At 40.4% G+C, this 23,042-nt stretch overlaps 1 protein-coding gene across 4 annotated transcripts in view; it reads right to left on the bottom strand.

Moving 5' to 3' along the window:
* KCTD20 (potassium channel tetramerization domain containing 20) overlaps positions 1 to 22,835 on the bottom strand; it is a 49,032-nt gene extending 26,197 nt beyond the window's left edge. The window contains exon 1 of one of the 4 annotated variants that reach the window (XM_005665921.3): positions 22,651 to 22,835. The gene's annotated coding sequence lies outside the window, so the exon portion shown is untranslated. Of the gene's footprint in view, positions 1 to 22,428 lie in introns of all 4 variants that reach the window. The other 3 variants (XM_013977857.2, XM_001929543.5, XM_005665922.3) reach the window with 3 other exon arrangements.

The following is a 23,042-nucleotide window of genomic DNA, read 5'->3' as shown; positions in this document are numbered from 1 at the left end:
TTCCTTCACATATGCTCTCTGTGAGGATACCCAAGATCTCTGGGAATAGAAAGTTGAAAAGGGATAAATGGAGTTCCCGTCGTGGCTCAGTGGTTACTGAATCCAACTAGGAACCATGAGGTTGCAGGTTCGATCCCTGGCCTTGCTCAGTGGGTTAAGGATCCGGCATTGCCGTGAGCCGTGGTGTAGGTTGCAGACGAGACTCAGATCCAACGTTGCTGTGGCTCTGGTGTAGGCTGGTGGCTACAGCTCCGATTAGACCCCTAGCTTGGGAACCTCCATATAGCGTGAGAGAGGCCCTAGAAATGGCAAAAAATAAATAAATAAATAAAAATAAAAAGGTGTAAAGGAGGAAGACAACAGAGGTGATAGAGACAATCTAAAACGTCTACAAGATCACCTTCAAGGATATTATTAACCAATAATAGTTAAGAGGCTGTCATCTTCAAAATGTACTCTGGGTATAAATGTTGTTGTTTTTAGGGCCACACACATGGCATGTGGAAATTCCCAGGCTAGGGATCAAATTGGAGCTACAGCTGCCGGTCTACAGCACAGCTACAGCAACATGGGATCTGAGCCACGTCTTCGGCCTACACACAGCTCATGGCAACACCGGATCCTTAACCCACTGAGCAAGGCCAGGAATCAAACATGTGTCCTTATGGATGCTAGTCAGATTTGTTTCAACTGAGCCACAATGCAAACTACTGGGTATAAATTTTTGTTGTCTTTTTAGGGCCCCACCCATTACATCTTGAGGTTCCCAAGCTAGGGGTCGAATTGGAGATGCAGCTGCTGGCCTATGCCACAGCCACAGCCACACCAGCTCCGACCACATCTGTGGCCTACACTGCAGCTCATAGCAACACCAGATCCTCAACCCACTGAGCGGGGCCAGGGATCAAACCTGTGTCCTCATGGATACCAGTCAGATTCATTTCCACTGAGCCACAACAGGAACTCCGATGGGTATAACTTTTTTTTAAACCAACTCCACAGAGGTTTTTCTGTTGTGGTTATGTTCATGCCCTTTACATATGCACTTCCTACTGTTCTAATCTTGTAAGAAATTCTGCTTTCTGACTGTTGAAGGCGTTCTGGTTTTCCTTTTTCCAGATTATTCCTAAAAATATTCAAACCACTCTAGACCATTCCATGTAAAATCTATTCACAGCATTTCCAAATCTCAGTTTTTCTACAATATATCCCTAAACTCATAATAATCTGGCAAACAAAAGAGACTTTGCCAGTAAGTTATTTCCACTGGGTTTCTCTTCCTCCCCGCTGCTGTCTTCCTCAAAGAACTCTGGCAGCTGGCGAAAAGAATACTTCTTGGAGACCTCTTGTTCCACTGCTTCCTAAGTATGATTTTCCATTATGGCTCTACCTCTTATAACTGTGGCCCTGGACAGCTTTCTAAGTCTGTGTCTCAACTTTCTCACTTATAAGAGAGAATAATAGCTGTTAACCACACAGGGTTGATTAAACGGAGCAATATACCTAAAGTGCTTAGTACAATGCATGGCACACAGCACTCATTAAATGTGGATTACCATTATTCCCAAATCACAGAATCTGCAAAGACCTTTTATAATCAAATCTCATTTAATACTGAACCCACCCCGGGAGAAAGACTGTAATTATCCTCACTTCACTGCTGAAAAACAACCAGCTTTAGAAAGGTTAGCGACTTGGTCTAAACCACAACTCTAGCTAAGAGGCAAATACAGGTTGTGTGTTTTTTTTTTGTCTTTTGTATTTTTTAGGGCTGCACCTGTGGCATATGGAGATTCCCAGGCTAGGAGTCTAATCGGAGCTGTAGCTGCTGGCCTACGCCACAGCCACACCGGATCCAAGCCACGTCTGCGACCTACACCACAGCTCACAGAAATGCCAGATTTTTAACCCACTTGAGCGAGGTTAGGGATAGAACCCGCAACCTCAGGGTTCCTAGTCGGATTCGTTTCCACTACACCATGATGGGAACTCCCAAAGACAGGTTCTAAATCTAGGTCCTCTGATTCCCATATTCTTTTCATCCAAGAACACTGCTTCCGCCAAACTGTCTTGTCTTTCATCCATTACTGATCCTAGAAGTTGTTCCTTCTATTGCTTCTCAGAAATCAAAAAGAAAGCCAGTAGTTTCTAGGATCATTGCTGCTACAGTTCTTTTCAAATAGGAGTTATGGTCATAATGCAAGAATCCTATGATAGAATGGCTATATTTTTCCCATAGAGAAAAACAGCATTTGTGTTTTACTGCTTATAAAAGCAATATATGCTCAATGAAAAAAATCCAGTGAATATAAATAGATATAAATACTTATTTACTTATTTAGTTTTTGGTCTTTTTAGGGCTGCACCCATGGCATAAGGAAATTCCCAGGCTAGGGATTGAATTGGAGCTGCAGCTGCCGACCTACGCCACAGCCACAACCATATTGGATCCAAGCCACATCCATGACTCACACTGCACCTTTCGGTAATGCTGGATCCTTAACCCACTGAGCGAGGCCAGGGATTGAACCCACATCCTCATGGATACTAGTCGGGTTTTTAACCTGCTGTGCCACAACTGGAACTTCTCCAAGTACTTAAAAAAAAAAAAAAAAAAAAAAAAAAAAAAAAAAAAGCTATGGTAAAATACATGCACACGTATCTTTGGGTGTTTCCTCTATATCCTTGGAATAAACTCCTAGAAGTAAAATTGCTATGAAAAAAGGTAACTAACTTCTAAATTTTGGAATGAACTGCCAGACTCTCCTCTATACCTATTCACACTCCTTCTGGCAGCATGAGCATCTATTCTCCAGAACTCTTGCTAACGTTCAGTGTTTTCAATCTTCCTCATCTTTGCTAATGTGACAAACAAAATATGACAGCTCATTGTAATGTGGTCATTAAAACACCATTCATTTTCATCAATACTTGCAAAATTTCACCTCTGAGAGCTTTAAAAGTTTTGGGTGGGTGGGGTTAAAAAAAAAAAACCCAAAACATGCTGGGTAGATATTACGTTGCTATAGCAGTGAGTCAAACCAAACTCATGTCAAGTTTGTCAGGTTTGACTAGAATCACTGGCTGTTTTCCCATGACTTGTGCTCTCATACCCCTGGAGTCTGAGATGACAACAAGGTTATGAGGACAAGACCACCCACCAGAATGAAACAAAGCAGGTTCTGGTTTTGGCTTTGTTACTAACAAAGCCACCCCACCAAGGAAACGTCCTATAAGCTTCAGTGTTACCATCCATAAAAATGGGTTGATGTCTGACACTACCGTGTTAGGTAATTCTTTTTTGAATACGATGTATGGAAAAGCCTTCAAAGAGCATAAAGTGCTAGGGAGTTCCAGGCTGGCTCAACGGGTAAAGGATCTGGCATTGTCACTGCTGTGGCTTGGGAAGCTGCTGTGGTGCAGGTTCGATCCCTGGCCTGGGAACTTCATAAAGTACTATATAAAGGCAAGAGATACAGTTGATATGTGAATCTCTCTTATGCAACTGCTTAGATAGCATTTATTTGGCTTTTTAAGCTCATCATACCCATTCTCCACTTTTAGATATACTTTCTATGTTCTATTGTATAGTTCTACTGATTTTCAGACACATTTCTCTCTGTGATTCAGTGAAATGACACACTGTACTGCTTTCAGAATTCTGTGAATTATTCTTTGCCTCAATTGCCTAACTTTCCATTTGCACCTGACCTTCTGCGTCTTTCCATTTTTCCCTCACGAACACTGCCACGCTGTCTTTTCTTTAGCTCTTACTCCTGAAGAATTCAAAAACACAAAGACAAACAATAATCCTGATCTTGGGTAGTATATGTTCACTTTTCCTGGAAGAAGATACTGAAGAAAAAAAAAAGAAAAAAATCACCCAAAATTTCTCTTCCAAACTTTCTTAAGCATATATAAATGTATTCCTTATATTTTCTATTTTTACAACTTGAAATTCTGCTATAAACACTACTATACCATATTCTCAACATATCATTAACTTGGCTGTATGTCAATCACACTCATACATCATTTTGAATGGCACACGAAATTTTAATATATGGTTGCACCAAATTTTACTCAGCTGATTTCACAGGTTTTTCTTTTTTACATTTAATCTTTAAATTCCATATGGAATTTATGTTGGCATATAGCACAGTACAGATCTAACACAATTCAAATGGTTAAGCAACTAACTGCCTTAATATAAAGAGTCCATTGTTTTCACACTGATTTGAGATGTCACCTTCATCAAATACTAACATGTAATATAGGCTTGGTCTGGTTTTTAAACTCTGTTCCACTGATTAATCTTAATTCTGTCCCAATACAATATATAGTTTTAATTTAACAATATTGACCTCATTTTTATACATCAATTATCTGGAACTCCTAAAATGGTATTATTATTGTCAACAAGGCATTTTTTCTTCTAATCTTTAAAATTATGTCTTAATGACTAATTTTTCTGCAGTGAGTACACCAGTCTTATTAGTTTAGAATTACTGTGGAGTTCCCATCATGGCTCAGTAATGGCTCGGTAATGAACCCAATTAGTAACCATGAGAACGTAGGTTTGATCCCTGGCCTCGGTCAGTGGGTTAAAGATCTGGCATTGCTTTGAGCTGCAGTGTAGGTCACAGATGTGGCTTGGATCCTCTGTGCTGTGGCTGTGGTGTAGGCCTGTGGCTGCAGCTCTGATTCAACCCCTAGCCTGTGAACCTCTATATGCCACAATTGCAGCCCTAAAAAAGAAAAAAAAAAAAAAAAAAAACCAAAATTATTGTGTTCTATTTTATAGAACATTAAACTTAATGGAGATGACACCTGCACATGGATTTCCCATACTGGTTTATCACACAAATGTAGCTTTGTTCTAACTCTTACTATATGGAAGTAAAAAAATCTGCTTTACCTAAAAGTATTACAGTCATAATTTATTCTAGTGAAATTTTTTTAAATGTATGGATAAATAAATGTATTAATGCTACAGTATTTTTTGCTGTTTATTGTTGAGAGACAGTGTTTAATCACATTTTTGATTCAAAGTAAAAGTTTATTTCAGCTATGTTTTAAAAAATTTATTTTTATTGAAGTATAGTTGATTTACCAATTTCTGCTGTACTATTTCAGCTTTTTTTAATACACATAGATACATTACATACTTTAAAGATAAATTAGGTTATTATTGCAGCTATACTAGAAGACTTCTTTTTTTTTTCTGTGCAAGAAAAGAACTTCTGGAGTTCCCGTCGTGGCGCAGTGGTTAACGAATCCGACTAGGAACCATGAGGTTGCGGGTTTGGTCCCTGCCCTTGCTCAGTGGGTTAACGATCCGGCGTTGCCGTGAGCTGTGGTGTAGGTTGCAGACGCGGCTCGGATCCCGCGTTGCTGTGGCTCTGGCGTAGGCCGGTGGCTACAGCTCCGATTCGACCCCTAGCCTGGGAACCTCCATATGCCTCGGGAGCGGCCCAAGAAATAGCAACAACAACAGCAACAACAAAAGACAAAAAACAAAAAACAAACAAAAAAATCAATCCCCTTCCCCTGACCCCTTTCTCTTTTGCTTTTTTCTTTTCAAAGAACTAATGCTATGACATGCTTTCCCACTTCCATACCATTTCCTCATGATGAAATCTCCAATTAAGGGAAGCTATATTTAAACCTAAGTTACCCTGCCTCTCCTTACCAGCAAATGCTCTGGAACCCTCACTATTTCCTTTGGTTCTTGATTCCACCACTTACTGTGTGAATATGGGCACATGACAAACTTCTCATGGAGTTCCCGTCGTGGCGCAGTGGTTAACGAATCCGACTAGGAACCATGAGGTTGCAGGTTCGATCCCTGCCCTTGCTCAGTGGGTTAACGATCCGGCGTTGCCGTGAGCTGTGGTGTAGGTTGCAGACGCGGCTCGGATCCTGCGTTGCTGTGGCTCTGGCATAGGCCGGTGGCTACAGCTCCGATTCAACCCATAGCCTGGGAATCTCCATATGCCGCGGGAACGGCCCAAGAAATAGCAACGACAAAAGACAAAAAAAAAAAAAAAAAAAAAAAAACACACTTCTCTGAGACTCAATTTTCTCATCAATAAATTAATAATAATAGTATCCACTTGGAGGAACTGTTTTAGGCATTACAAATACTTCAGATAAAGCACAGGCTCTGTATATAGTAAACACTGAAAAAAATTACTTGTTATTATTACTGTTTGTATACTCAAAACTAGCTTCAAGCTTACAAAATCTCTTCAGATTAGCAGCAAATTAGTCAACATACATAGTCAGCATATATTTACCAAAGACCTACTTTGTGGAAGGCACAAAGCACTGCGGGCCAGCACCATGGGACAGAAAGGACTGAGCAACATTTTCAAGGGTTAGCCCTAAGTTCTGATGCTGGTTAGGTGGGGATATACAAAAAAGATAAGCAAATTTAAGTAATAAACACATAAGTGGTTCAAAGCAGTGGTTCCAGATTCTTGGGCCTATCCTTAAACTGGGGCCTGGGAATTTGTAATTTAAAAAAGCTGACTTCTCAAGCAGCCCCCATGTGGCATTCAGGTTTTGAGATTCTAAGATAAACATAAAAGTCAGAGAAATTCGGAGCTCCCTGCTGGCTCAGCAGGTCAAGAATCTGGCGTTGTCACTGCTGTGGCTCTCATTACCACTGTGGCACAGTAACCAGAGATCCCTGGCCTGGGAACTTCGACGTGCTATGGGCACACAGCCAAAAAGAAAAAAGTCAGAAAAATTCATTTGAGAAAAACCACCTCCAGATAGTGTGGTTTGGAAAAGGAAGTCTTCAAATGAGACAAAATCTGAGCTGGGCTCTGAAGTAAATGATAATAAGATTTTCTCAACTTTTTATCTTGAAACTTTTCAATTCTACAGGAAAAACTGAAAAAATCAATACAATCAGGACAATCTTACATATCCTTCACACTTACCAGTGATCATCTGCCTCATGTGTTTGTCAGCCTGCTCCCCACCAAGCACATTTTTCTGAGTCACACAAAGTTGCAGACATCACAACACTTCATCCCTGATGCTTCAGCAAACATATTCTAAGAATTAGAACATTCTCTTAAATTTACTCAACTGGCCTCTTACCTTCTTTCAGTCTTCTTTGGATGCATAATTCAATCAAGGCTCACTCCCTGCATTTGGTTGCTCTGCGTCTTTTTATCTTGCATTTAAAAGCCCCACCCCCCAATTTGGGAGGATTGTTTTATTTCACATGAAATTGACTTTTTAATTTCTTATGGTAACGTACAGAAGTTCCTGGGCCAGGGATAGAATCTGAGCTAGAGCTGCTCGACCTACGCCACAGCTGGGGCAACACCGGATCCTTTAACTTAGGCATGGTACCAGGGATCGAACCCAAACCTCCACTGTGACCCAAGCTGCTGCAGTCAGATTCTTAACCCATTGCGCCACAGCAGGAACTCCTAAAACTAACATTTTAAAACAGTCTAGGTCAGGAGTTCCCGCTGTGGCACAGCGGGATCTGGTAGTGTCTCTGCAGCACCGGGACAGAGGTTCAATCCCTGGCCTGGCGCAGTAGGTAAAAGGATCCAGTGCTGCCGCAGCTGTGATGTAGGTCAAAACAGTGGCTTGGATCTGATCCCTGGCCTGGGAACTCCATATGCCGTGGGGTGGCCAAAAAATACAACAGAACAGTCTAGAAACCTCCCACACTAACTGAAACTAACAATATTTGTAAATCAACTATACTTCAATAAAAAGTAAAAATAAATTTAAAAAAATTTTTAAATGTAAAAGTCTAGGTCAGTTCTAACATCCTGGACCTGTCTGATTCTTTCCATGGGATTAGACACAAGTTAAATTTTTAAAAACAAGAATATGTGTATGTGTAGATGACAGCTGTGTCCTTCCAAATGTCATCATATCAGAAACACATAATGCCAGGTTACCCCACTGCAGGGGATAAGTTAAGTATCATTATGAACTCAAAGATTTGTTTTAATCTAATATAATAATCTACTACCATCATTTTTTCCAAATTGTCCCAAAATTTTGGTTCAAACTGTCCTAAGTATGGTTAATGAGGTTCCCTTCAAGCCTTCATCTGAGTCATTAAAACACAATTCCATTGGCTTTTTAGGCTACTTCCTATACAAGATTTTTTCCAAGCTCACCTTTTAACCCTCTCTGCCCCAGACATGGAATCAGCCATTACGCCCTAGAGCTTTTGTTCCTCTTAGTGGACAAAAGATTTATAAATCAGGATCTGAGCACTAGGTGCCTTCATAGTTATGGGGGTGTCATTGCTTCTAGGCCATTTCAGTAAAGTTGAGGATTTTTTTTAAAAAACATGAGTTTATATTGATATTTTCAACCTAAATTCATCATTATGTTTTTTCTTTACTTATTTTGTATATTACTACTATATACACTGAAAATCTTGTTTTATAAACTAGTTTTAAAATTATAACATCAACATTACTAATAAACCTACTAAGTTTAAGTGCCTTTTGGGGACCAATCCTTTTTGTCCTTAAAGTACGTCCCACTAGGGATGTACAGTCAACATGCTACATTCAAGTTATTTTTTTCTCTGTATGTCCTGTAATTTAGGTTTGTTTTCTTATTTTCCACTCAAATATTACTATTTTTCATAAATTTTAATTTTTTAACATGTAAAATACTTACATAGTTCAAAAGCGTCCTTCCCTTCCCTTTTCCCTCCAATATTTTCCCATCTATTCCCTACAATAACCAGTTTAGTTTCTACTTATCCTTCATGTTTCTCTCTCTCTCTCTCTCTTTTTTTTTTTTTTTGTCTTTTTACCTTTTCTTGAGCCATTCCTGTGGCATATGGAGCTAGGACCCCAGGCTAGGGGTCCAATCAGAGCTGTAGCCGCTGGCCACAGCCACGCCAGATCCCTACACCACAGCCACGGCAACACAGGATCCGAGCTGAGTCTGCGACCTACACCACAGCTCACGGCAACGCCCGAGCCTTAACCCACCGAGCGAGGCTAGGGATCGAACCGCAACTTCATGGTTCCTAATCGGAGTCGTTAACCACTGAGCCACGACGGGAACTCCCCTTCATGTTTCCCTTTATAGAAAATAAGCAAATGTGTATATATACATATAAATATAAATTCTTAATTCTTCTTTTTCTTATACAAAAGATGGAGTAAATATCATATCCAGTCCTGTACTTTGCTATTTTTACTTAACAATATATCCCCAATTCACTCCAATTAACTCTTAGATGTTAATAGGTAGAAACTGACATAGAAAAGAGGAAAGGGCATTTTAGACTAGGTGAATAAGTAATAGGCAGGAAGGTAAAGTGAACAAGGCTTTACTACTATACGGAGGAAGTGGGGAGGTGACCAACTGGTTGGAGTGAAGAATTAATACAAACTCCATACCAAACTATCATTTAAGGAGCTGTACAACACACAACTTAGATGGCTGTACAGAACAGCCCTGGGAGAATATAAGGTTGAAAAACAAGTTGGAGCCAGCTTACAGAGGCTTTGATTATAAAGCAGAGCTAGGGAGTTCCTGTTGTGGCAGAGTGGAAACAAATCCAATTAGTAGTATCCATGAGGATGCAGATTCGATCCCTGGCCCTGCTCAGTGGGTCGGGGATCTGGCATTGCCTTGTGCTGTGCTGGTAGGTTGCAGATGCGGCTCAGATCCCAAGTTGCTGTGGCTGTGGTGTAGGCCATCAGCTATAGCTGATTTGACCCCTAGCCTGGGAACTTCTCTATGCTGCAAGTGTGGCCCTAAAAAGAAAAAAAAAAAGTATCCTCCTCCATGAATGCAGGATATTAAAATAAATAAATAAATAAATAATGTAGAGCTAGGATTTTGTCTCACAGCCAAAGTGTTTATATAAGAGAAGTATCAACATGTTGCTTTAAGATAATTACAGCCACATTTAGACAAGTGAAAAGGAGAGGTTACTGCAGTTGTCTGGGTATGGAAGGATCTCAGTGGGTTGACAGAAACGAGGGTAGTACCTAAGCACGGTTCTGCCTACCTTCAAAGAGCTTGCAATCTAGTTGTTGAGAGTGTAACAAACACGCAAGAGTTATAGAATACAGAGACGTGGTATTTTAGAATCAGAAGAGACTTCAGTGATTGTTTTGTCTAGTGGTTCTCAAGTTTAGCTGATAATCAGATTCACCTAGGGGAGCTTGTTAAAAACATACTCTTGGGCCCCACCCCCCAGAGATTCTGGTTCAGTAGGTCAAAGGTGGTATCTGACGATGTGAATTTTTAACAAATTCCTCACCTGATCCTGTGAACTGGCTCTGTTTGGGAACAAATGATCTAGTATACCCTTTCATTTCATGAATGAGAGACTGAATCACAACAGTAGTCTTTTTGAAGAATATTTCTGGGAGATTATAATCTTGAAGTAGGGAAGCCTTTTTAATCAAGACCCAAACCCCAGAAGCTAAAAAAAGAAGAGAAAGACCAACTTGAATACAAAAAAATTTTTGAACTTCTAAATGGCAAGGGATTCTATAAAGAAAAACAAACTTTAAAAATTATATTTACAACAGACTTTTACAAAGAGTTTTTTTTTTGTTTTTTTTGTTTTTTTTTGTTTTTTTTTTTTGTCTTTTTCTAGAGCCGCACCTGCAGCATATGGAGGTTCCCAGGCTAGGGGTCCAATCTGAGCTATTGCTGCCAGCCTATACCACAGCCACAGCAATGCTGGATCCTAAACCCAGTGAGCGAGGCCAGGGATCGAACCCGCAACCTCATGGTCCCTAGTCGGATTTGTTAACCACTGAGCCACGGCAGGAACTCTGCAAAGAGTTATTATCACAATATTCAATGAGGGCTTACGAAAATTCATGAAATAACTCAACAGAAAAATGGGCAGCAAAGGGTGGCAAAAAGAGGCAAATACCCCAAAGAGAGCTTGATGAAGCTATACGAATAGGCTGCAAAATGTATTTTAGGGCAAAAAACAAATTGGGCAAGGGATCACATTTGACGGTATCTGTGCCAGAACCATTTCTCTCCCTCGTTTCTACTTTGGAAGAAAACCCTAACAAAAAGAGAGATGCAGAAGAGCGCATTTCAATTCCTCAGAAAGGCTGCAGAGCCTCTGACTCCACATCCCTTCGCCTTTTTCTGCTATAAATTGCTGAGGCCAGGCTAACAGGCTGGCAGATAAAAGCACAGGGACAGTAGTGACAAGGTTATAATGGCTTGGATATATTTTCCTGTCATCTCTACTTGACATCCCTAACTTACTGCCTTCAGTACCTTTTTTGTCAACATAACTTATGTCCAAGAACAACTTTTGTGCATAGAAGAGACTATTACTGTTACACAGATTTAAATTAAGACTTTAGAACTAAGGGCCTTTAAACAGTTTCTTTTACAACTTTATCAAATTACCTAATTTAAAATGTATTAAAAAGATTGAAAGAATACAATAACTTTTAAACTCAGTTCAAAACATAAAATATAGTTGAGTCCCCTAAAACCACTATCGTTTAAGTTTGATATTTCTAAACATTTTAAACTATACCTATAATCTTAATATATGTTCTCTTTTCTTACTTTAGCACTTCATCTACCAAGCAAATCTTTTTAAGTACTCAAAAAAACCTTCAGTAAATCCTAAAAAATTAAACTTATGTATCTAATATATCTCAAGAAGTTCAGCAAAGTGTTCTTATTTCCTTAAACTAAAAATCAAACCTAAACCCATTTACTCAAGAACACATTTTACACTGGAATCACAAACTTGTCTGTTGAGATTCTTCAATATGCTAAATTACCACAGATATTTCATCTTAAGGTCAGAAGGACTTAAATTAAAAAAAATTTTAAATTAGAGTTGATTTACAATGTTCTGTCAATTTCTGCTTTACAGCAAAGTGACCCAGTTACACATGTAAATATACACTCTTTTCCTCATAATATCTTCCATCATGTTCCATCACAAATGACTGGATATAGTTCCCTGTGTTATAAAGCAGGACCTCATTGCTTATCCATTCTAAATGTAATAGTTTGCATCTACCAACGCCAAACTCCCAATCCATCCCACTCCCTCCTCAGCAACCATAGTTTGTTCTCCATATCCATGAGTTTCTGTTCCATAGATAGATTCATTTGTGCCAATTAGATTCCACATATATGTTATATCATGTGGTATTTGTCTTTCTCTTTTAAACTTACTTAGTATGAGAATCTCTAGTTGCAACAATGTTGCTGCAAATGGCCTTATTTTGTTCTTTTACATGGTTGAGTAATATTCCACTGTATAAATGTACCACATCTTCTGAATCCATTCTTCTGTCAATGGACATTTAGGTTGTTTCCATGTCTTGGCTATTGAGAACAGTGCTGCAATGAACATAGTGGTGCATGTATCTTTTTGAATGAAAGTTTTGTCTTGATAGATGGCTACAAGTGGGATTGCTGGATAATATGGTAGTTTTTTATATTTAGTTTTCAGAGGTACCTCCATACTATTTTCCATAGTGGTGGTACCAACCTAAACTTTATTAAACTTTATTAACATATATCATGGCTACATATTATTCTATTTTATAAATGTTAACTAATTAATCATGGGGGGCCATGCCCACATGTGGGAATTCCCACACCAGGTACTGAACCTACACCACAGCAGCAACCCAAGTCACAGCAGTGACAACGTCAGGTCCTTAACCCACTGAGCCACAGGAGAGCTCCTAAATGTTATTTAATACTCAAAAAAAAAATTTTATTAAGTAGGTGCTATTATTATCCCCATTAAGAGATGAGGAAATGGAGGAAGAAAGGTTAAGAAAAGTTCCCACAGGAATTGTCACTGCAGTGGCATAGTTCAATCCCTGGCCCAGGAATTTCCACATGTAGCAGGTGTAGCCAAAAATAAATAAATAAATAAAATTTTAAAAGTAATTTTTTTTAAAAAAAAGAGAAACGTTCCCACAGTTACATAGCTCATAAATAGCAGCCAGGCTTCTGGCTTCAGAGTCAAATGCATGTTACCCTTAAGCTGTGTTACCTTTCCTCATAGGTCTGACTTACTTCATGAATTCTACCTAAGAGTCACAGGTTGGGAGCTATGACTTCAAGCCCAGACCTGGGCCAGGACATATGACCTTCCTGTGCCAGGACATATGACCTTCCTGTGCCAGTAAGGGGCACACCTAGCAACTTACTGTTTAAATAATTGCTTTGAGAATGGATGTGTGTATGTGTATAACTGAATCGCTTTATCATACAGCAGAAATTATCACATATATTAACTATACTTCAATGAAACTTTAAAATTTTTTTTTTTTTTTTTTTGTCTTTTGTCGTTGTTGTTGTTGTTGCTATTTCTTGGGCCACTCCCGAGGCATATGGAGGTTCCCAGGCTAGGGGTTGAATCGGAGCTGTAGCCACCGGCCTACGCCAGAGCCACAGCAACGCAGGATCCGAGCCGTGTCTGCAACCTACACCACAGCTCACGGCAACGCCGGATCGTTAACCCACTGAGCAAGGGCAGGGACCGAACCCGCAACCTCATGGTTCCTAGTTGGATTCGTTAACCACTGCGCCACGACGGGAACTCCTAAAATATTTTTAAAAATAATTTCTTTGAGATCAATTAACTCCAGATAGGGGTTGATTGTCCAATCTGAGTTCCCTGAGTTCAAATTAAGATCCCACTTAGTTTTGCTGTAACTTTCAACTTATTACCTAAAAACTGAATAGATTAAATTCTATAATTTCCACACAGGGTACTTTTATCTTTTATTGGATTCAACTGGTTATGGTCATTCTAATGATACCTCTAAGCTAGGAACAATTCAAGGCACATAATAAATCAGGCAAAGCTCATGACTCCTGAGAAAAAGCCAGTGAACATTTGAGGTCCCTAATGTCCAGGGCAGTCTTCTGCTTGCCATTACCTAAAACCCTCTACAGGGAGAAATGCACAAGCCGTTAAAGATTACTTAAAGCTAATTTCCAGGAAATATCCCAGAGATATACTATTAACAATAATGTCTTTAAAAGGATAAGGCAGTGCAAACTAAAAAAAATAATAATGTATTACCCAATACAGTAGGCCATTTTATAAGAAAGAGCTAAATTTTTGCATGGCAAGAAAAGGTCTGTAGATCCATGGATCAGTACTAGTAGCAAGAAAACAAACATCAAAAATTCTGAAAACAGAGAGTTCCCGTCGTGGCTCAGTGGTTAATGAATCTGACTAGGAACCATGAGGTTGAGGGTTCAATCCCTGGCCTCGCTCAGTGGGTCAAGAATCCAGCGTTGCCATGAGCTGTGGTGTAGGTCACAGACACAGCTCGGATCTGGCATTGCTGTGGCTGTGGTCTAGGCCGGCGGCTACAGTTCCAATTACACCCATAGCCTGGGAATCTCCATATGCCATGAGTGTGGCCCTAGAAAAAAATAAAACAAAACAAAACAAAATTTTGAAAACAATCCAAAACCACTGTCAGAGATGGTTGAAGGACCAGTATCAGTTAGTATAAAAAGTTTTCGGGAGTTCCTGTCATGGCACAGCAGAAATGAATCCAACTGGGAACAATGAGGTTGTGGGTTCAATCCCTGGCTTTGTTCAGTGAGTTAAGGATCCATGAGCTATGGTGTAGGTCACAGACACAGCTCAGATTCCACATTGCTGTGGCTGTGGCATAGGCCAGCAGCTGTAGCTCCAATTAGACCCCTGGCCTGGGAACCTCCATATGCCACAGGTGTGGCCCTAGAAAGCAAAAAACAAACAAACAAACCAAAAACCAGTTTTCACTGACTCTTAGCAAAAATGAGGACAATGGAGATAATGTAACACACACACACACACACACACAAAATCGTAGTTCTAAGACAGCTGACATTGACTAAGCCATCATCAACTTCATAACAGAACTTCAAGAAAAAGAAGCACTATCATATTAAATATATACATGATTTTAAGATACATCCTGACTTCAAAAATATTAAAATACGAACTGAAGAATTATGGTATATGTTAGTGTAATGCTTTCTTGGTACCTAAATCAAATCTTTACTTTTTTGATATTAATGTCTTTTCATTTATAAAATAATGGTGACAGAAAATGATTGCTAGATTTTTTAAAATTTCCTAAAATGCTGGCAACCTTATGATGGGCTCCCAATTTCCCCCCTACTACAATTTTACCAATCATAAATCTCAACCACCTTCCATTCAGGACTACCAGTCCACAAGTCTACCTAAAACTATCCCCAAATAAGAATCTCTTGTTACTTTACCCTACTGTTAGACAGCAATTCTTACTGGGGGCAGGATTTTTTTTTTCCCTTGGGCTGAGCTGAAGTCTGCCTTCCTCCCAGCACCCACCATGACTTCCTTGCACTGCTAAGTCCTATCCCCTAGAATACTATATTGATCAGCACAGGATGGGTAAAACAAAAAAACCGCATCTGTTTGAAGGTATCAGACAACTAGCAAGATAGCTAAGACTGTAGAGAAGCTGTTATGGTCAAGTTTTATAGGGTCAGCCTGCAAGGTTACAGTCTTAGTTACTCTAACACTGATCTAGGTGTCACTGTGAAGGTATCTGGTAGATGGGATTAGTCTTTAATCACTTTAGTTTAAGGAAGATTATCCTACATAATGTAAGGTAAGCCTGATCCAAACAACTGAAAGGTTTTAAGAGCCCAACTGGAACTGAGGATTCTCTGAGGAAGAAATCTGACTGGAATGTGGCTTCAGTTCCTGCCCAAGAGTCCCAGCCTGCCCGTCCTGGTGGCTAGTCCAGTGGCCACAATCCTACACACCCAACTCCCTGAAGTAAATATCCTAATAACTGTGTGTGTGTTTATACACAAATAGATGACATATATTATTCTGATGATATATAAATACTACACAAGAACCATAATTCATAATTAAAACTTTCCTGTAAAGAAAACTCCAGGACCAAGAAGCTTGACTAGCAAAATCTTCTACACCTTCAAGCTTATCAAACTCTTCTAGAGAGCAGAAAAAGAGGGCATAAACCCCAATTCATTTTCTGAGGCCAGCATAACACTGACCCAAACTTGACAAGGATATTACCTAAAAGGATCATAGGCCATTTTTCCCTCATGAGCATAAGCACAAAAATCCTATGCAAATTATTAAAAAATTAAATCCAAATACATAAAAAAAGATAATCCATTATGACAAAGGTTGGCTAAGCATTCTAAAAATCAATTAATATAATTAATAAGATTAAAAGGTAAAAAAATATGCTTTAGAATAATAACTAAGAAGTTCCCATTGTGGCTCAGCAGGTTAAGAACATGACATACTGTCCATGAGGATGTGGGTTTGATCCCTGGCCTTGCTCAGTGGGTTAAAGATCTGACATTGCCCCAAGCCACAGCAGCTCTTATTCAGCCCCTAGCCTGGGAACGTCCATATGCAGCAGGTGCAGCCCTAAAAAGAAAAAAAAAAAAAAAAAAAGAATAACTAAAATAGCAAGAAATAATATTGGAAAACAATAAGGCAGGTTGAAACAATATAGTCATAGAAAAAAAGACTGAAAATATTTATTATTCTCCCTTAATTGTAGGTTTATCATGTGATTTTTATTTATTTATTTATTTATTTTTTTGGTCTTTTTGCCATTTCTTGAGCCACTCCCACGGCACATGGAGGTTGCCAGGCTAGGGGTCCAATCAGAGCTGTAGCCGCCAGCCTGCGCCAGAGCCACAGCAACTCGGGATCCAAGCTGCATCTTTGACCTACACCACAGCTCACGGCAACAATGGATCCTTAACCCACTGAGCAAGGCTAAGGACCGAACCCACAACCTCATGGTTCCTAGTCGGATTTGTTAACCACTGCGCCACCAAGGGAACTCCAGAAAATATTGAAATTTTTTAAAGCTTAAAAAAGTTTAACAGAAATTTTTTAAAGTTTAAGAAGAGGGAGTTCTCTTGCAGCTCAGCAGATTAAGGATCCACTGTTGTCAATGCAGCAGCTCGAGTCACTGCTGTGGCATGGGTTTGATCCCTGGCTGGGAACTTCCACATGCCATGGGCAAAGCCAAAAAAAGCGTTTAAGAAGAAATATTAGGAATACCAGACAAATTAGGAATTTAAGTCAAATACATTAATAATTTATCAAGCAGATTATTCAATAGGATGACAAAATAATCTTGACAGCTTTAAATCCAACACAATGACTTAATGCAGAGACCTGATGGGCTTCTTCTTCCATAGTGCATGGTTTAAAGAACAGGTGGAAGGTGGGAAAGGTAGGCAGGCGAAGGATGAAGGATGATGCTTGAGTCCCAAGGCAGAGGGCATTCAACAATAAGGACAATGGAACATGCAGATTACAGGGCACGTAACTCCCTAAACAGACTGTTATGAGCTATGTTAAATTGTGTTCCCCTTGAGTTTCTGCTGAGGCACAAGCGTTAAGAATCCAACTGCACCGTCTTGGCTTGGATCACTGCATTAGTTCGTTTCCTGACCCAGCACAGTGGATTAAAGAATCCAGCACTGCTGCAGCTGTGGCGTAAGTCATAGCTGTGGCTCAGGTTCAATTCTGTGGCTCAGGTTCAATTCTGGACCGGGAACCTTCAGGTGCCATGGGTGTGGCCATAAAAAAAAAAAATGGTGTTTCCCTCAAAATTCATATGTTGAAGTTCAATGCCCTAAATCCTCAAAATGTAACTGGAAATGGGACCTTTAAAGAGATGATTAAGATTATATGGGAGTTCTCATTGTGGCTCAGCAGATCATGAACCAGACTAGTATCTGTGAGGACTGGGTTTGATCCCTGGCAATGCCATGAGCTGTGGTGTAGGTTGCAGACATGGTCCAGGTCCCGCATTGCTGTGGCTGTGGCCTCAGCTGTAGCTCCAATTTGACCCCTAGCCTGGGAACTTCCATATAGCTTGGGTGCAACCCTGAAAAGCAAAAAAAAAAAAAAAAAAAAAAAAAGAAAGAAAGAAAAAGAAAAATGATGATATGAAGTCACTGAGGTGGGCCCTAATCCAGTGTAACTGGTGTCCTTTTAAGGAGAGGAGGAGAGGAAGACACAGGTAGGAGAAGGCAGCCAATGCGAGAGGCCTCAGAAGAAACCAACCATGCCAACACCTTGCATTTGAGACTTCCAGCCTCTGGAACTGTGGGAAAATAAATTTGTTGTTTAAGCTAAACAGTCTGTGGTACTTCGTTACAGCAATTCGAACAAATTCTAACACAGATACAACTGCAAAAATTAAATGTCACTCTCTCCCACCAAAACAGTGATTTACAGCAAATACATGGAAGGAGTCTTACATGGTTTTAAGGTATAAACTGTGATCTTCATGTAGAAGTATAGATGTTAGCTGTTTTATTCTAAGAAGTTGAACTTTAATAATCTTAACCAAATCCTGTCACAGATCTTTCCACTACACCCAAGTGTTTCCCAAAATTCTAGTAAGCCCCTGCCCCATGCTATAGTAAAGAACAGAGATAAAGTTTCATCTAAAGAAAATAGTATCTTAAATTATTAAAAAATAACTAATAGCCAGCATCTCCTGAGAACTTAAAATGGTCAGGCACAGACCTAAGCATTTTACACGAATTAACTCAATCCTAATAACCCTCTGAGGAAGGCACTATTACAACCTCCATTTCAGAGACATAAAAACTGACAAATATCCAAGCTAGTAAAGGAAGGAGTTAGGATTTAAACCCAGAAAAAACTGGCTCCAAAGCCAACATTCTTAACCACTACTCAATGAAGTATAATGAGGGCACTTTTGAGGGTAAATCTTAAATGGTTTTGTAGTCAGTTTAAGTTTTGAACACTGGCCCTGCCAACTTGCCAGGTGAATGACTTTGGGCAAGCTTCAGTTCTTTGTGTCTCAGATCCCTTAGCTACAAAATGGAGAAAATTAAATGAGACAATGGATATAAAAACATTTAGCAGAGTGTCTGGTACATAACAACGTCTGCTAATTATTAAGTCTTTACTATTTCTAATTCTACTTTCATGAATACACAAGAACTATCCAACAAGGTCTAATTTGGGGACTTCTTGCTATTTTTAGCAAGAAGTTCTCAAGATTCTCTTCTTTCAGCCATAGTTACTTCCTGCCTACTATTGCAGAAAGACATATACTATTCCAATAACCTATTTTTCAGACGTATACTCAATCAGATTAGTAGCTATATATCAGTCTTATATTCTATCTTCCACGAAGACACTTATAACTTTGGTAAGGATGACAGTATAGTTATGTGGCACCTTCAAAATATTCTGGATACTGTCCAAATATCTAGTATATAATAAAAATTCACCAGTGTATTTATCTTAACCTTTACTGAATTAAAAAAAAAATACCAAGTTCCTAAATTTCTTGGGATTAACAAGGTAACTGTTTGCTCTTATTTGTTCTTTTACTAATGGTTTTTGGCCGCACCTGCAGCATATGGAAGTTCCCAGGCCAGGGATCAAATCCAAGATGCAGCTGCTGGCCTATGCCACAGCTGCAGATCCTTAACCCACTACACCACAGAGGGAACTCTTTTACTATTTATCTCAAGCTCCAGAGTTCCTTATTTTAGTATTTCCACTCTTCATGGTTTATTTATGTAGTTAGAACACAGTGTCCTTCAATCTCCATTTTTCCAAATACTGCTTTTGTACTCGGGTGAAAGTCTCTCAGTTTTCTTCATCTACTTATAGCTGAGTTTCTTCAAACTTTTTCCATTTTTGAAGCATTCTTCCTGCAATGATTTAGTGGGAAGAACACTGGGCTAAGAGCCAGGAGTCCTCACTCAGCCATCTCATCTCTCAGACTCCTCATCTTAAAGGCAAGGGGATTGCACTAGGGAAACTTGCAATAGGTTCCCTGGTTTCTCTAAGCCTCTTAGTTCCATGATTCTGGGTCTTACAACCAGAAAACATCCAGTATTCCAACAATTTCCCTAACTTTTTACTCCCATTAGCCAAGGAGGGGTAGGCATGTTGATTCGGGAAGCCCAGAGTATAGAAGCAACGACATGACATTTTGTAAATCAATAGAAAAAGATTAATAAGAAAAACGGACACCAAAAAGAAAGACAGAAAAAGGTCAAAAACACACAGCCTAACTCCAGCCTTATTCCTCTCCACATCGATCTTAAGAGGGACTAAGAAACAGAAAAAGCTTTTGGCAGCAGAGGAGGCTCTCCAGCCCTCCTATGGCCTCAAGGGAGCAATGCAACTCTGCAACCTCTGTGCAGTGTTGTTGCTAAAATGACCTATTACAGTGCTTTGCACAAAATAGGCATTACTGGGGTATGTGATGACTGAATTCATGTTCAGGTGAACTGAAAGCGCTCATAAATGCTACTGGTGCTGCTACACACCAGGAAATCTGAGACCTCAAGGCCATGGGAATTACATGGCATTGGCTGCCCTGGTTCTAAGGGGAAGGAGACTGAATTAGCGGGGAGGAGAGGGAGATGGCCTAACGGCATGGCTTACACACTGATGACACTGAAAGCAGCCCCCAGGAGGTAAAAGGACAGAGTAATAGGCAAGGACTACCTCTCAGGCAATATCGGAATACGCATGAAAGTATTTCCTACTCTGGTGTCAGAGTCCAAGAAAGCACTATCCTTCCTGAAGTTTCCTTCCAGAGAGTCAGACCTTGGCTTATGATTGGATAGGCAGCAGAGGAAAGTAAATCAACAAAGGGATAAGGAAGTTGGGCAGTTCTAAGAATTCTCACGCCAGCCCTATGATGACGTTTCTCAAAGTGTGGTCCCTGGATCACCAAGAACAGAACAATGGAGGAGGTGCGTGCTTAAAATGCAGCCTAGAGGATCCATCACTGATCTCTAGAATCAAATTTCTGGGAGTAGTACAAATCATGAGATATCACCTCACACCTGTCTATCATCAAAAAAAGAATACAAATAAATGTTGGTGAGGATGTAAAGGGAACCCTCGTACGCTGTTGGTGGGAATGTAAATTGGTGCAGCCACTGTGGAAAACAGTATGGAGGTTTCTTAAAAAAATAAAAACACAATTACCATATGACCCAGTAATTCCACTCCTGGTTGTATATCTAAAAAAACCCAAATCACTAATTCAAAAAGATACATGCCCTAATGTTCATAGCAGCATTATTTACAATTCCCAGGACAAAGAAGTAACATAAACGGCTAAAAAAAGAGGTGATACACATACAAAATGGACTACTACTCAACTATAAAAAAAGAACGAAACTTTACCATTTGCAGCAACATGGATGCACTTGGAGGGCAGTATGCTAAGTGAAAGAATTCTGACACAGAAAGACAAATACTGTGTATCACTTATATGTGAAATTAAACAACAACAACAACAACAAACCAGTGAATAGCACAAAAAAGAAGCAGACTCACAAATATAGAGAAAAAAACTAGTGGTGGTGGTGGAGTAATACAGGGGAGGGGGAAAGGAGGTACAAACTATTGGGTATAAGATAGGCTGAAGGATGCATTGTATAACACCAGGAATACAGCCAATATTTTGTAATAACTGCAAATGGAAAGTGACCTTTAAAAATTGTATAAAATTTTTTTAAATTATTTTTAAAATTTCTGGGAGGGGTTTTGGCATTTTTAAGGCACAAACTTATTTTGAGAACTACTGTCCCAGAATCGAGGTGGGGGGTGGGGTGGGTGGAAGTGTCAGGCACCAGGACGCGTTGAGGGTGAAGTTCTTTGACTCCGATTCATCATATTCAACTGCTGTAACTACAACACTTTGTTTGGGGGAACATTAAAAAAAACCCTTAAATTCTCAGGTAACAGCTGCAGATAGCTGTTTAACAGCTACTAAGGGAACAATTAAAAGGGCCTGAAAAACGCATTTTCATAAACTGGTTAACCAGTTCCTCACAGCCTTGTTTATCTTGTTAGTTTGTTCACTGGTTTCTCGATTAAAAATCAGTAGGTTCAATCCAGGAATTTTCAGAAAGAATCACAAACTCCAAAATAGATTTTTTCAATAGAGCAAAACTAGGCTTGTAAACCTGAAGACACTGAACGCTATACAAAGCAAGGTTTTATTTAAAAGAAAATTACCGGTTCAGGCTCCCCCAGCGCTTTCACACTCAGAGGCACTGATGAAAGCTAGCAATTTGTGGGTGGCAGAGAAGACATACTTCGAAGCAGGGGCGCAAAAAGTGTGCACTCTCCGCTCCAGAGTTTGGGAAAAAGTCTGACCAACTACCTAATTTTTAATGAATTCAATTAGTTGCTAGAAAAGAACGCGTCTGCAAACGTTTTATCCATTTACACGGCAGGGCTCATCATTTTTCTTCTTTGGGGATAAAAACACCAAAAGGCCTGCAGAAAAGTCAAGTTGATACTTTAGTCGTCCCCACGACGGTGCTATTTCCACATAAATCGACTCCCTTCTGCCCCCCAAAAACAGGCTTTACCCTCAGCAAGGAAACCAGCGGCCGCAACTCCTTTGCCAACGTTTTTCCTCGAGATGACCGTAGCCCCGCGGCCTTTCAACTGGAGGTCCGACCCGGCGCCGGCCACCCGAGCGGCGCCCGGAGGAGATGGCTCCCCAGCCCCCGACAGGAAAGCACCTTTTGGGGCCAGGCCCGCTGCCACACCGGGTCTTCGCCTCCAACCTGTCCCGCGCCTCGACTTACCTGACGCTCCCTGCCGCGCTCTCGCGCTCGGGGCCCGAATCCACCCGGGAGGCGCGCGCACCCGGCGCCGCGAGCAGTCGCCGCGGGGACCGGTAGTGCCGCAGCGGCGCGCGCCCCCGCCTCGGCCCGCGCGGCCACGCGGCTGAGTAACCCAGCACTTCACGTTAAGAGTCCCCCTCGGCGCGCAGGGCACGCCGGGAAGGTCGGGCTCGGGCCCGCCCGCTGGGCCACACGCAGTAGGGGGTCCCGTTTCATCCCGCGCAAGCCCTGCAGTGCGGTCGTTCTCACTCCGTCACTACCAGGGTAGATTGGTTTCCGAGCTGCGGATACCCTCTTTCAATTATTAAAGATATAAAACGGAAAAGTTAGTAGTTACCTGAATTGTGAAATAA

This window comes from Sus scrofa, chromosome 7, assembly GCF_000003025.6.
Source record: "Sus scrofa isolate TJ Tabasco breed Duroc chromosome 7, Sscrofa11.1, whole genome shotgun sequence".
Classification (NCBI taxonomy): Eukaryota; Metazoa; Chordata; class Mammalia; order Artiodactyla; family Suidae; genus Sus; species Sus scrofa.
Note: the sequence above shows the minus strand (reverse complement) of the source record. Positions and strands in the feature narration are given on the sequence as shown.